At 46.7% G+C, this 13775-nt stretch overlaps 1 pseudogene; it reads right to left on the bottom strand.

The window, feature by feature from the left end:
* Positions 1 to 6193: 6193 nt before the first annotated feature.
* On the bottom strand, positions 6194 to 8101 carry LOC125947219 (uncharacterized; annotated as a pseudogene).
* Positions 8102 to 13775: the final 5674 nt, after the last annotated feature.

Here is a 13775-nt window from a genome sequence, read left to right as displayed (position 1 = left end):
CGTGACTAACTCCGACCACGCAGCAGCTCCGAAGTGACGGTTTGCACTAGCCGCAGGATTTGCCACATTATCTCTTCGAGATAAGCAGTACACTCGTTACTTGTAGAAGGGGCGAAGTTCTGTGCAACTGGCAAAATTTCAACAACGCGACATGTCACGTCGATTGTAGCAATTTCAAGTTTTATAGCAGACAAAAAAATCTGCTTTTCAGTACTTGGCGTCGTTTCATAATGTCACACATAATGTTGTGAGATAAAAGCGCTGCATGCATAGCTAAAAAAACTATGAAAGAAGCTAAAGAACATTACAAGTTGGACACTGTGCTTTTGTGTGGTGATTGCTATGTTGTGTTGATTTGCGACCAGGAAGTGCCCACTAGCCCCAAAATAGGCCTTAATAAGACCTTTCTTATGAGCTTATGCTTCTCGAGTTATCAAATTTCTGCATTTTCTTTTTATTCTCGCTTAACTGAATTTTTTTCTATACAGGAATAAAGTGGGACATCAGCACTAATAAGAACGCCACCCATGAAAGCAGAATCCCGGGCTCTCCATTGGAACTTTGGAGTGGACCACCGCACCGGTAAGCCAAAATCAGGCCAGAAATGGCTGTTCATTGCAGTGCAGAAATATATGTTTATTATGAAGCACACGAAGCAAAAGCTCATATTTTGCCAGCTCAAAAGTGGTGTGGGGCTCAGAAAGATACAAGATACATTGAAGCACTTACACGAGCTGTAATATCACTAGAGATAGACACACATTCGAGAGCTTCTCACTAATTTCTTCTGATTTCAGAACAGTGGGAAGTCACTGAGTTTAGGTCAGTGTAAATGCAAGTACAACTGAATGCCAGTAAGTGTAAGGGACAAAATGAGTGCCCCGGAGAGCCAGCTGACAATGTGGGCCAATTAATAATTACCTGCAAGTGTGAGGAAATATGACTGTGAGATAAACCATAAGCCCAAGCACATTGAGTTGATTTAGAAGAGGCCAAGTATATGTGAAATGTGTTTGCACATAACGTGAAGAATGCAACTGAATGTATGTTTCTCTCTTTAGTTGCTTGCCAGAGCATTATGTGTTTGTGTCTATTGTCATGGCTTGATTACTTTGTTTACACTGTGTATGCACTCATTATATTCAGATTAATTAGGGATGGACTTTAGTGCTAATAATGCCAGTGAAATTTCATATACAATGCTGTAATTTCAAAGGTCGGACACATTCACATGTCGTTCACAATCTCTTATGAGTTATTCACATGTGAAGTGTGTGATATGGAATGTTCAGCTTTCTGTAGTAAATCATGGACACCTAGTTTTATAATGCTGGCACATGCTCTTGGAGAAAGGAGGTAGAAAGATAGGAAGACAGGCAGGTTCACCAGCGTAAATACAAGTGACTGTGCTGAGGAAGGGGTATAAAGGGAATGAAAGGCAACAGGAGAGCCTAGATTTAAAATAGAAAGGACGAGAATGTGTGCACATCAATGCAATGCCGTGCACTACAGCAACAACCCACATGTCAAGTAGCAGGGCAATGCAAGGGTGTTGGACACCAGTCTGAACAATTATTCTCTCCCCCAACAAGGTGCAATTAAGCGCAGTCAAGTGTGGTTTTTTACCCACACCAAAATGAGGGCAGTCAAATAAAAGACCTCGGATCGTTATCTCGCAGTCTGAGAAGTTTATGGTTAACATTGAGATCTGTTTCTTGCAAAATCACTACTATATTGGCCTCGAACAATTATTGAGCAAACATAGCCCTAAGAGGACCAAGGTGAAGTAGTTTTTGGAATCGTCTAACATTGAGTGGCATTTCTTTTTCCTTCCAGGTACGACGGTCACCTGGAGGCCCAGGAGTCATCAGGACAAATAACTCTGATAATATGTGAATGATATATAATGTGTTTGTGATGACGGAGCAAGTATGTCAAATGAAACACATATTTAAAAATGCTTTTTTTCTCTTGTTAGCAATGTATACATACAAAACTTGACTTGTATCTCTCTGCATTCACCCAACCACTGCGGCATGTACACAGAGTGTGCTCCTCAATACAAAAGATTTTTCCTGTTGCTTGGCTCCCAAAAGAGCTCTTCAATTCAAATACGTACAAGGTGTGTTCGAAAAGAAACCAACCTTTTGCTTTAACATCTTTATTGCTTATTGTACAACATTTTATGCATGTCCCCTTCAATGTAGTCCCCTCTTCTGGCAATACATTGTTCCTATCATCTCATCTATTTTTGGAAAGCCTCCTGGAACGCTTTTTCTGGGATGGCGCGTAGGTCTCGTGTCGCATTGTCTTGAAATTTCTTTTATGGGTTGGAAACGACGTCCTTTCAACGTGATTTTAAGTTCGGGAAACAGGAAAAAGGCTTCTTGGGCTAGGTCTGGAAAGTACGGTGGATGGGGCATCAGAGTGTGATGTTTTGCTAGATAGCCGCATACAAGGAGCGACGCGTGAACTAGCTCATTGTCATGTTGCAACAATTAAGTCTGGGTTTCCCACAATTCAGGCTTCCTACTGCACACAGCATCCCGCAAACACGCTAGAATTCCTTGGTAAACTGCCTTGTTTACCATCTGACCCTGTGGTACAAATTCCTGATGGACTATGTCTTTCCAGTCAGAAACCACCACCATTACCTTGATTTTTTTGCTGACTAATGGGTGCTTTCTTGAAGGAGAAGACTGTTCGCCCACCCACTGTGACGACTGCACTTTTGTTTCTATATCAGGAGCCATAAACCCACGTCTCATTGCCTGTTGTGATGTTACAGAAGCTTTCATTATTATTGCCAGTGGCATGCAGTTCCTGGCTTATTTCAACACAGGTGTTTCTGATCGACAGTCAACAAACGCAGCACGAATTTTGCACTGACACGACGCATCTCAAGTTTGTAATTCACAATAGGATGCTATGATCCTATGCTGATGCCCACTTCGTCAGCTAGTTCTCGTAACAGTTAAACGACGATTTCCACGAATCACAGCACGCACTCTCTTCGACATGGTCATCATCTGTTGATGTGGAAGGTCGTCCAGGACTTGGGATCGTCACCAACCGACATTCTGCCTTGTTCAAAATGCTTAAACTACTCATAGCACTGAGTGCGACTCATACAGTTTTTCCCGTATGCTTGGTTAAGCAATTGAAATGTCTCTGTGAAAGTTTTGCCAAGCTTGTAGCAAAATTTCACACACACACGTTGTTCTTCAACCTCATTCGTTGTTACTTTGGCACTAATCCAACAAACAGCTTGTACACGTGCGCACTTGGGCGGCTGTAGCTCACCAACCAATGGTCAGAGCGAAATGCGGCAAATGGCAGTTTGTTGTCTAAACCCGTTGCTACATGCGTTAGTAGCCGTAGCGTGCTCTCTGCCGATTTGTGTGCTATTTCAAAAGTATTGTTTCTTTTTGAACACACCTCGTACATTTTCATGCAGTCTTTTCATTCTTTCTTTTTTCATTCTAGTCATAGATAGCTATTTTTCATTAAAGCTGCGAGCACTTAGCTGTCTAAATTCCTCATTAGATAATTTATCTATAGAAAATGTGACCTTACAGTAACTTTAGTACATATGTGTGTTCTGTTCGTCATGTTGTAGTTATCTGCTATTTTATGTAGTTTTGGTTATAAAGAAAACTTTCTTTAATGAACGAGAAAATGGTGAACTGAGAGGCCCAACTCTTGTTGGTCGCAACTGCATGAAGTACATGCAAGTTAATGCGTTATGCTTGTTTCACATTTTAAAAGCTGCAGGCACTAACACTGCCTATCTGCTTTAGTATTTCCTGTAGCAGTGTGGCTTTTATTTGTTACTGTCAGAGCTTGGTATATAAGTCCCCATTCTGTGTTGAAAACCTACAGTGAAACTATGCTGGGCACGTTTCATTTGTTGTATTGTGAATAAATCATTCTCCTTTGAAAAATATGTTCTTTGTCTGTGTCTGCATGAACGTACGTGTCTGCAATAATGTACAGCATGCTTTCAGATGGCGTACACAGATGAAGTGGGCATTCCGCAAAAAGCATACTTAACGTTGTAGGAGAAAAACGTGTGCTTTTAATAACTGTGCATATTGGGCACAGTTGATATAACGAAGGCAGAGGCACTCAACTAATGTACACGACACCTAAATCCGAATTCGATCTCTCCTTCGAGATAATTAGGTATGCTAGCGGGCAGTCCATCTCACCTGCTTGCAACCACTTCATGGCACACCTTCCTTTGCACTTTAGTTCACTCTGCACGGTGCTTTCTTTTCTTTTTTTTGAGATAACTAATGTAGTTTGTGCATGAATGCGGCTCGTCTTGAGCATCTAGATTCACTTACATTCCAGATAGCAGAGAGTGCCCATTGCGGTGGTGCTGATCACACAAATGCAGCGCATAGATACAATGGGCAAAGTGCGATTATTCCACGTTAATTTGCGTCGAAGTCATCGACTTGCAAGGGTATATGAATGGAACCGTTGTAAGCTTCGACACGCCGGCAAAATCCCACCTTATGCGAAATTTCAAACAGCTGATTCGTTCACTTTCAACGACAGTCGCCGCAGTAACAAGGTGACCTTAGCGTTTCGGCCGCACCTGTCGCATTCCGACGGAAATGCAAAAACGCTTGTGTCGTTCTTTCGGTGCGCCTTAAATAACTCCAGGTGGCCACGATGAATCCGTAGCTCTCTATTATTGCGTCCCTCGTAATCCACAGCAGTTTCGGGACGCTAAGCCCCATGATATAAATTCTTTAATGACGCCTCGATTTCTTACCTCCCTTCGTTCCTTTAAGCTCGACGGCACTGCAGGTATGTGCCACGGTAGCTCGTTGCAACGTCGCGTGCATGCGCCTGGCAGGTGAAGAGGTAAAAACAAGCTAGCGTGTGCAAAGCAGTGAAACTTTCGACATTTGCAATGCTGTTACGGTAGGCTCACGGGCGGAGATACCGACGCGCCTTGCTGCTTCAAAATAAACACTGAATCATTAACTACAACGGAAAAGCATAATAGGATCGGTTCGAGAGCATTCTTCTTGATATTCACAAAAGCTATATATGTCAGTCTTTCGGACAGGGCATCCCTGTTGAGGCCAGTGAAGGTGAATGAAAATATTTGTAGATTCAACAAACTTAGACGGGCCGGTAATATCCCGCCCGCTGATTCGACGTCTCAGAATATCGGAGCCGTATTGTCGTTATACCGACGAGGCAGCGCAACAGCGCGGATCAGTTTTAACTTAACCTTCTGAATGAGGTTGAAAGTTTCTCAGACAAAGCTGAGTTCCCGGTTAAACAGTGACTGCAGCCGCATCATAGCGAATAAAGAGAAAATATTAAAGAACCACATTTGCCTGGCGAAGCAGTTTTTCTTTTCGTGCAGCCACCATGCTCCGTTATCCTACCCCATTTAGCCTTCCCGCCCCACATGACAGCTGTTGAAAGCGCTATTCGTTTACTGATACTCTTTCAAATACATCTACTGTCACCAACCACTTAAGCATCGGTAACAGCTACACAAACTATGTGTGTATCACGCACGATTGCCGACGGTGAACAATCGACATAAAACTACAGCCTGAGAAATACAAATCTATCTACAAATAGCTGTACGAGTCCTCAGGGCAGCGTAGTGGTGTGGAGCAGTGGTTGGCGTGTTTGGTTCTCACGCGGTGTAACCGGGTTCGATTTCCAGTGTTCCCATGTTTCTGTGAAGTGCGTTTCCATGCCTGTGTTGTGTGTTATCAATTTCCTATAATGTGGTTCCATGCAATGTCTATGATACAGCGCGCAAAACAACTGTGGGCGCCTGTCTTAAAAACATTTTTTTCGTAAAATAATACCCAATGGGCCGCATAAAATTGAGCCGCATTAGATTTGGGCCGCTTAGTAAGCCGGACAGATCTGATCTGAAATACCGCATAAAATTTTGGCGTAATGCGTGACATTCACCAAGCGGCCCTACTATAGGCCGTGTAAATGCAGGCCGCATAAGCAAGAGCCGCATAAAATAGGCCGCATATGCAGTAGGCCGTTTACAGTGGGCCATTTATAAGAGTCAAAATTTTGGTCTACTTTACGCCCTATATGCGTTGTTTTAAGCCGGTATTTGCTAAGTGTGTATAGCCTGCTTGAAAAACATCAGCGTGCTGCTGTCTTAATAACTCTACAGTTTCTTGAGTTTTCATCGGCGCGACTGCTTGTACATTAAGCGCAACCTCGTGCAATTGCTGCAAGGCATCAGGCAAGTTCACTTTTATCTTTGCGAGCCAGTCACGACCAAGAAGCACCGGCATGCGCCCACTTTTTGCGTACTTGGCAATTACAAGTGGTACCAGGTGGATTTGCTTCCCACACCTCACGTCGACTTGCGCAACACCCTTTACGCTGATTGCGGTGGCGTTGTACACACCGAGCTTTACGTCCTCACTATTGTAAGATAGGTCAGGAAAGTTCTCTGCAAAGTCCTTTTCAGACATAATTGTTACGGCAACCCCCGTATCCAATGTCATTGGCACTTTGCGACCATTATTACTTTTGGAGGCGGACTACCTGCTTTGTTCTTTTAGGAAATAGCAAATCCTGCTCTGTTTCCGGCTCTTCTACAACGTGCAGGACTGCGTTTAGCATATATTTGCGACATGACCAAGTTTACAACGCTTAAAACAAGCACTTTTAGAAATGGACACCTTGTAGAAGCGTATTGCCCAGCGCACCCATGACATACAACACCCGTTTTTCGCGTATAGTTTTTTTTTTTTTCAGGTATCTTGCATGTTGCGGTAAGCTGGTAGTTAGATGGCCATTGCCTTGTCGTGTGCTGCTTGTCGGGCTTAACGGAGGGTTCTTGCCAGTGCAAGTCAGCATTGCTGGTACCAGCGTTGTCGACGAGCATGTCCTGGGTATCCTGTGCTGCCTCCATGGCGGTGGATACCTTGCAGACCCTGCCCCATATGACCTCGTCGTCGGGCAACGGGAGAAGACGGCATCGGATGGTGTCGCTCCGTAGTCCAGCAATTAGGCGGTCCCGAAAAATCTTCTCGCAGGAAAGTTCCAAAAAAAACATGTCACGATGAGCCTCTTCAATTCCACGAGAAACTGCGCGACGCGTTCACTTAATTCCTGATTCCGTCGGTAGAAGTGGTATCGCTCGGTGACTACAGACCACTTTGGAGCGTAGTGCTGTTGCAGCACTTTCGTAGCATCTTCTTACCTGACCTCGGTTGGTGTTTTCGGCAGCAATAAGCTCCGGAGTGTCACATAGTCCCTCACTCCGAGGACGGTCAAGAAGACGTCTAGCTTCTTCCCGGCGTTTATTTTGTTTGTTTTTGCAAACAGTTCAAATATTTCTAGGTGGACGTCGATGTTTCCCGTGTCCCGGTAGAATTCCGGCAGCTTTCCTAAGGTGGTGGCCGTAGCTTCTGCGTCTCCTTATCCACTCTTCGTCGCCAATATTGCAAAGGAAGACGCAGATGTCGAAAAGCGGTTTTTTAAATCTGACGGCAGTACAACATATCACACGATACAGCTTGGTCGTGGCGCTTTTAAAGGCAACAGCGCTAACAAAAGATGTGCGCGCATAGTTTTCGCACTGAACGGAACACGAGCAGATGATCAGCACAGACATGTTTCATGCGATTAGAGCATTCTTGAACAATTTAATGAACCTTAAGCAATTTTCGTGGCTCAGCAAAATTGTTAAAGCGTCCTGAAACATCTAATCGATTTTAGGAAGTTGTGCCTCTTAATAAACTGTGCATCATCTATACCGGTCCGTTGCTTTGAGCATTCTTATTATTACAAATGTGTATTTCAAATAAATTACAAAGGTATTGTTACAAATGCTTGTTTAAAAAGAATGAAGGCACTGTGTGTATAGACTAAATGGTGACCTTTTGATATATAACGTTGATCCGATTCTGCCTACCGAGAATAAACTCAACATTCAACGTGTCCTCTTCTTTTTATTGGCAGGTATTGGATAAAAAAACAGTTGGACATTGGACGTCGACCCTTGTGATGACTTCGGTGCTCACGTCTGTCGACGCTGGATGCCGCGCAAGCACTTATCACGCTCAGAGCTGTCCCACATGTACCTGTATTGGCTGTACAAACTTCCGGAGACGCTGAGCAAAGGTGTGGTTCACTTCCCCGTGGGCAAGAAAGTGGCCGCCATGTTCCACAGCTGCATGACAGAGAAGGGCTCGCAAATCCACATTATTAAAGAATTTATGCGCGAACGTGGCATTATTTGGCCGGAGACCCCAGGAGTACAAGTTTACCCGTCGGAGGCACTCTTCGATTGTCTTTGAACTGGAACGTGCACCTCTGGTTCACAATGAAGATCCTCCCCGCTATTTCAAAGGAAAAGCCAAGGAGAATCTTTCTTTCGCCGAACAATCTGATGCTGCTTTGGAAGGCTATGATCAACCAGATACCTAAGGAGTATTTTCAGAGAGTGTACGCTGAACTCCTAAAGATTTTTTCCAACGACACAAGTAGTGAGCCCGACGTTGAAAGGATGCTGGATACATACAAAATGCTCCAACACGTGTTCAACACCTTGGTACCGTCGAGTCCTCCCAAAGCACGCTTTCCGGGATCGTTCTATTTGGGCGAAATCGACAGTTCTCCGAATTCCATTGCCAAAGGGATTAAGAACTTGCTCAATACTGTGATGGCAATTGATCCGCCTTTCACAATGGATGACTTGATGCTTGTGAGTGACGTTCCTCATTTTGCGAATATCATGGCCCTAACGGGAGAAGTCAGCGACAAGTCTTTAGAGCGCCACCTGTCGTGGCTGTTTGTGCTAGCGCATGCGGCGGTGGCCTTCCCCGCGGCCGTTCTGCTGGTATTCCACGGCAGTAAACACCGCGTTGAAGAGGAACGACCTCGATTCTGCGCTAGTCAGATCGAGCCGAGCTACAAACTCCTTATCGCCGCCATGGCCTCTGCTGTGCACTTCTCCGGGGATGAGCGGCGGCGCATTGTCTCCCATCTGGAAGATGTCGTGCAGGTGGGTGAACTTATAGAGCGGGGATTTGCGCTATGGTTTCATTACATTAGTATAGATATACCTGATACAAAACTTCAAGACCACAGTGACTGTACCAAACAAGGGGTAGCCAGGTAATGATGAAGGCAATTGCCGGCTACACGCGGATATTGTGATGAGATTGTCCCATGGTTTGGTCAGTTCTTTCAGAATATGGCCCCTGGCTGCGGCAACCCAGCTCGCCACGTGCTTGGTGTAGGTAATCGTAGTTAACCAGCGTTTTGCCTCTTCTAAACAGGCGTGTAAAGCTTCCGCAGCCTCCTCGCTACCTTCGATTCTAAGTTCAGGTTTCGACGATTATTTCGGCTGCTCACCAACTGGAAGTGATACTTGCAATAGAAGTTAAGAACTTGTGTCCCAGCTCGTCTAAACGGTGCCGCACTGCTCATATAGTAATGCGTTATGCGTGATCCCAACACCGCCGCTAACTTTCTGAAAGCTTCGCTAAAGCAGCTTTTTAAGGCGACAGCCTTAAGCGTATGTGTTGGCGGTGCCCATGGCGGTAACATTGGCGAAACTGGATCGTGACCAAAAATGTCTGGATTGACGTCACATTACTCCGGGAGGTTCCTGTAAACAAAGTAAACTAGTGGCTTTGAAAAGAAAATTTGGTACATGTCGGTCTGGGTCGGAATCAAACCCGGGCCTCCGTGGTGCAAGACGAGCAAGCTTGCTTGAAACCGCGCCTGCTCCATGGTTCTGGCTAACTAGTGCCTAGTGTGTGCGCGAATGCACACGTCACGTCGCAGCCATCTTGTGCACTAACATACTGCACTTAAGGTATTTCGTTAAGTGCTCATATGTGGAGTTCAGGAGATCACCTTACTGCCACACGTGTACGTCCCATTGCGGCTCGTTATGTTTTGCAGGAAGTCTAGCAACGATTGTATAACCTGATGCATTATCAATATTTGTTATAAAGAAGTCTAGCCCCGATAGTATAACTTCACGTTTTACCAAATGAGTGTAACACCTGCCTAACTTTTTTTCTTTATTTGAGAACTCCCACACAGAAGTGTCTACGTGATTAAAAGGAAGTTATTGGCCACTAGTGAAGGGGCATAGATCGCTTAGGGAAAGCGTGCATAAAACGACGCATGCTACTAGTAAAACGCAAGAAAAAAAACGCTGGCTGACAATAACACGAATGTAGTACATAAAGGTATGTCGCTTGTCACCATAACATAATTGTGGCTTCTGACCGAAGATTAACAATGCCACCATACTAGGCTAAGTGGGTGCGTCGGTTTCTCTGCCTGAAATATTCCACCGTGGGTAAATGAGTGGGGTGCACAATCACAAGATTTACCAATGATAACAGTCGACAAGTCTGCAATATTAACCAGTGTACATACAGTGGCGTACCAACTATTTCTCGAGTGGGGGGAGGGGGGGGGGGGCGCCAAACCGCAAACCACCTGACCCTCTCACTTTCTCTCGCTCCCCTCTCTCTAATATATATATATATATATATATATATATATATATATTGTAGAGAAGCACTCTAGTTTAATTAATTAAAGCGTAGAGCACTGCAGCGAGAGGTTATACAGAGCAGCCAACACAGGCACACGGCTTTGACCAACTCGTCGTCTTTCTGGAAGCAGTGCATACTGCTCGTTCTTCTTAAGTACAATTATCTCCCCGGAGAAAAGGAGCCGTCCCGGCGCCCTACGGGCAGGATAACACAGGGGGGTCGAAGTAAGGCTTTAGCCGCTGAACGTGCACGATTTCGCGCCCTTGGTGGCACTTATCCGAAGGTGGCTCAAGCGGTTCTATCATGTAGTTCACAGGAGACGTTTGACTGACCACACGGTAGGGACCCTGGTACTTGGATACGAGTTTCGCTGAAAGTCCAGGGCTGGTGGCGGGAACCCAAAGCCAGACTAGTGAGTCAGGAGCAATAGGGTGCAGGAGAGGCGGAAGTATCCCAATGGTGCTTCTGTCGCTGCTGGTCTTCCGTAGTAAACGTGCGGGCGAGTTGTCGGCAATCTTGCGCGTGAGCAGCAGCTTCAGACAGGCCAGTAGACACCGTTGTGTCAGGGCGATACAGGAGGATAGTATCCACTGTGCACGAACGCTCGCGTCCGTAAAGCAGAAAGAACGGGGAAAATCCTGTAGTGGTCTGTGTGGCGGTGTTGTAAGCATACGTCACGAAGGGTAGAACGCAGTCCCAATTGGTCTGGTCAGATGCGACGTACATGGATAACATGTCGCCAAGACTACGGTTAAAGCGCTTGGTCATCACATTAGTCGGCGGGTGGTATGGAGTAGTGGTGCGGTGAATTACGTGGCATTCCTTGAGTAGGGTTTCTATAACCTCAGAGAGAAACACACGGCCTCTGTCGCTGAGGAATTCTCTGGGGGCTCCATGGCGAACTATTATGTTACGCAGAAGGAACCATGCAACATCACCCGCAGATGCTCTGGGCAGAGGCGAAGTTTCCGCGTAACGCGTTAGGTGGTCTATTGCCACAATCACCCAGCGGTTGCCGTCTGAAGTACTCGCCAGGGGCCCTGTAAAGATCAACTCTGACGCGGTCAAAGGCGCGTTCTGGGCAAGGCAAAGGTTGCAATGGGCCAGCTGAGGAACAATGGGTATTCTTGCAGCGTTGGCAAGCGAGGCAGGAGCGCACATATCGGCGGACGAATCGGTACATTCCCGCCAGTAATAATGGAGTCGCAGGGCGCGTACGTTTTTAGTACTCCTGCATGCGCGCATTGCGGGTCATCGTGAAACGCTGTACATATGTCTGAACGTAGATGCCGTGGGACCACTAGTAACCATTTGCGGCCGTCCGAGAGGTAGTTACGGCGGTATAAGGGTCCGTTACGAACAGCGAAGTGGTGTGCTTGGCGACGCAGTGTACAGTCAGAAGAAGGTGCTGATGGGTTGGACAGAAAAGCCAGCATAGAGACAATCCATCGATCCTTCTGCTGCACCGAAAGCATGTCCGTGGCGGTGAGGGAGGACTCGCATATTGGTACCTTCGAATAATTGGGCTGGCCTGACACAGGGGAGCGGGACAGAGCATCCGCGTCCGTATGTTTATGGCCAGAGCGGTACAGCACTCGAATGTCGTACTCTTGGAGGCGGAGCGCCCATCGAGCGAGGCGACCTGAAGGGTCTTTTAAGGACGACAGCCAGCAGAGGGCATGATGGTCAGTTATTACGTCGAATGGGCGGTCGTAGAGGTAAGGGCGGAATTGAGTTATGGCCCAAATGATAGCCAAGCATTCTTTTTCTGTAACGGAATAGTTGGCTTCCGCTTTCGTCAGAGCGCGGCTGGCGTAAGCAACGACGTATTCATCGAAGCCAGTCTTTCGTTGCGCAAGAACAGCGCCAATGCCGACACCACTAGCATCCATGTGAATTTCTGTAGGTGCGCTAGGGACGAAATGACGGAGAATCGGGGGTAAGGTTAGAAGACGACGCAGCGTCGTGAATGCGGCATCGCAAAGTGGCGATCAGGCCGAGAGGTCATGGTTCCCCCCGAGAAGCTGCGTCAAAGGTGCTATTATGGTGGCGAAGTTGCGGATGAAACGGCGAAAGTATGAGCACAATCCTACGAAGCTGCGGAGTTCTTTGGTGGTCTTTGGTCGTGCGAATTCGGCGGCTGTTTGGAGCTTGGTAGGATCTGGAAGCACACCATCTTTCCGAACAACATGGCCAAGGATGACCAGCTGTTAGGCGGCGAAGCGACACTTCTTGATGTTGAGCTGGAGTCCAGCATCGGCGAGGCAAGTGAGAACGCGTTCGAGTCGGAGCAGGTGAGAAGAAAAGTTCGGGGAAAAGATGACAATGTCATCGAGATAACAAAGGCATGTCTGCCATTTGAGGCTGTGGAGGATGTTATCCATCATTCTTTCAAATGTGGCAGGCGCATTGCACAGGCCAAAGGGCATCACGGTAAATTCATATAAGCCGTCAGGCGTAACAAATGCCGTTTTCGGGCGATCTGACTCAGCCACCGGGACTTGCCAGTAACCAGATCGTAAGTCTAAGGACGAAAAGAATTCAGCTCCTTGGAGGCAGTGTAGGGCGTCGTCGATATGAGGGAGAGGATAGACATCTTTCCGGGTTATCTTGTTCAGGCGTCGATAGTCCACACAAAAACGAATAGTCGCATCTTTCTTTTTCACCAGCACTACTGGAGAGGCCCAAGGACTGTGGGAAGGCTGTATCACGCCGAGTTGAAGCATGTCGCCTACGTGCTCGTCGATGACACGGCGCTCCATCGCGTACACACGGTATGGACGCTGCCGTAGTGGGACATGGGTACCGGCGTCGATGTGATGAACCACTGTAGCTGTACGCCCTAAACATTGTTGTTAGAGGTCAAAAGAAGTGCGAAATCGGGTAAGGAGGTCGAAGATCTGCGCGCGCTGACTGCGGGTCAATACACCGCGCAAACGTTCAGTCACATGCTGGCTCAGGCGCAGAGACAGGAAGAGCCATGGCGTCAACCTGAAGAGCAGTCGAGTCATCAGGCACATCGTAGAGAAAGGTCGTCTCAAATTCGCCAGCAGAGCCGAGGCTCTCGCCATGGTGTAAGCTTGATGGACAGGAAAACGGATTCGTAACGTAAAGTGCGCTGGAGCTCTGGCGAATGGGAAGGATGGCGAAGGGCAGCCAGAAGGGGTGACGGCGTGCAGCAAGTTTCGACGGCGTGAACAGAACTGTGGAATCGTAGAAAGTAGCACAGGA

Source organism: Dermacentor silvarum, chromosome 7 (genome assembly GCF_013339745.2).
Source record: "Dermacentor silvarum isolate Dsil-2018 chromosome 7, BIME_Dsil_1.4, whole genome shotgun sequence".
Lineage (NCBI taxonomy): Eukaryota > Metazoa > Arthropoda > Arachnida > Ixodida > Ixodidae > Dermacentor > Dermacentor silvarum.
Note: the sequence above shows the minus strand (reverse complement) of the source record. Positions and strands in the feature narration are given on the sequence as shown.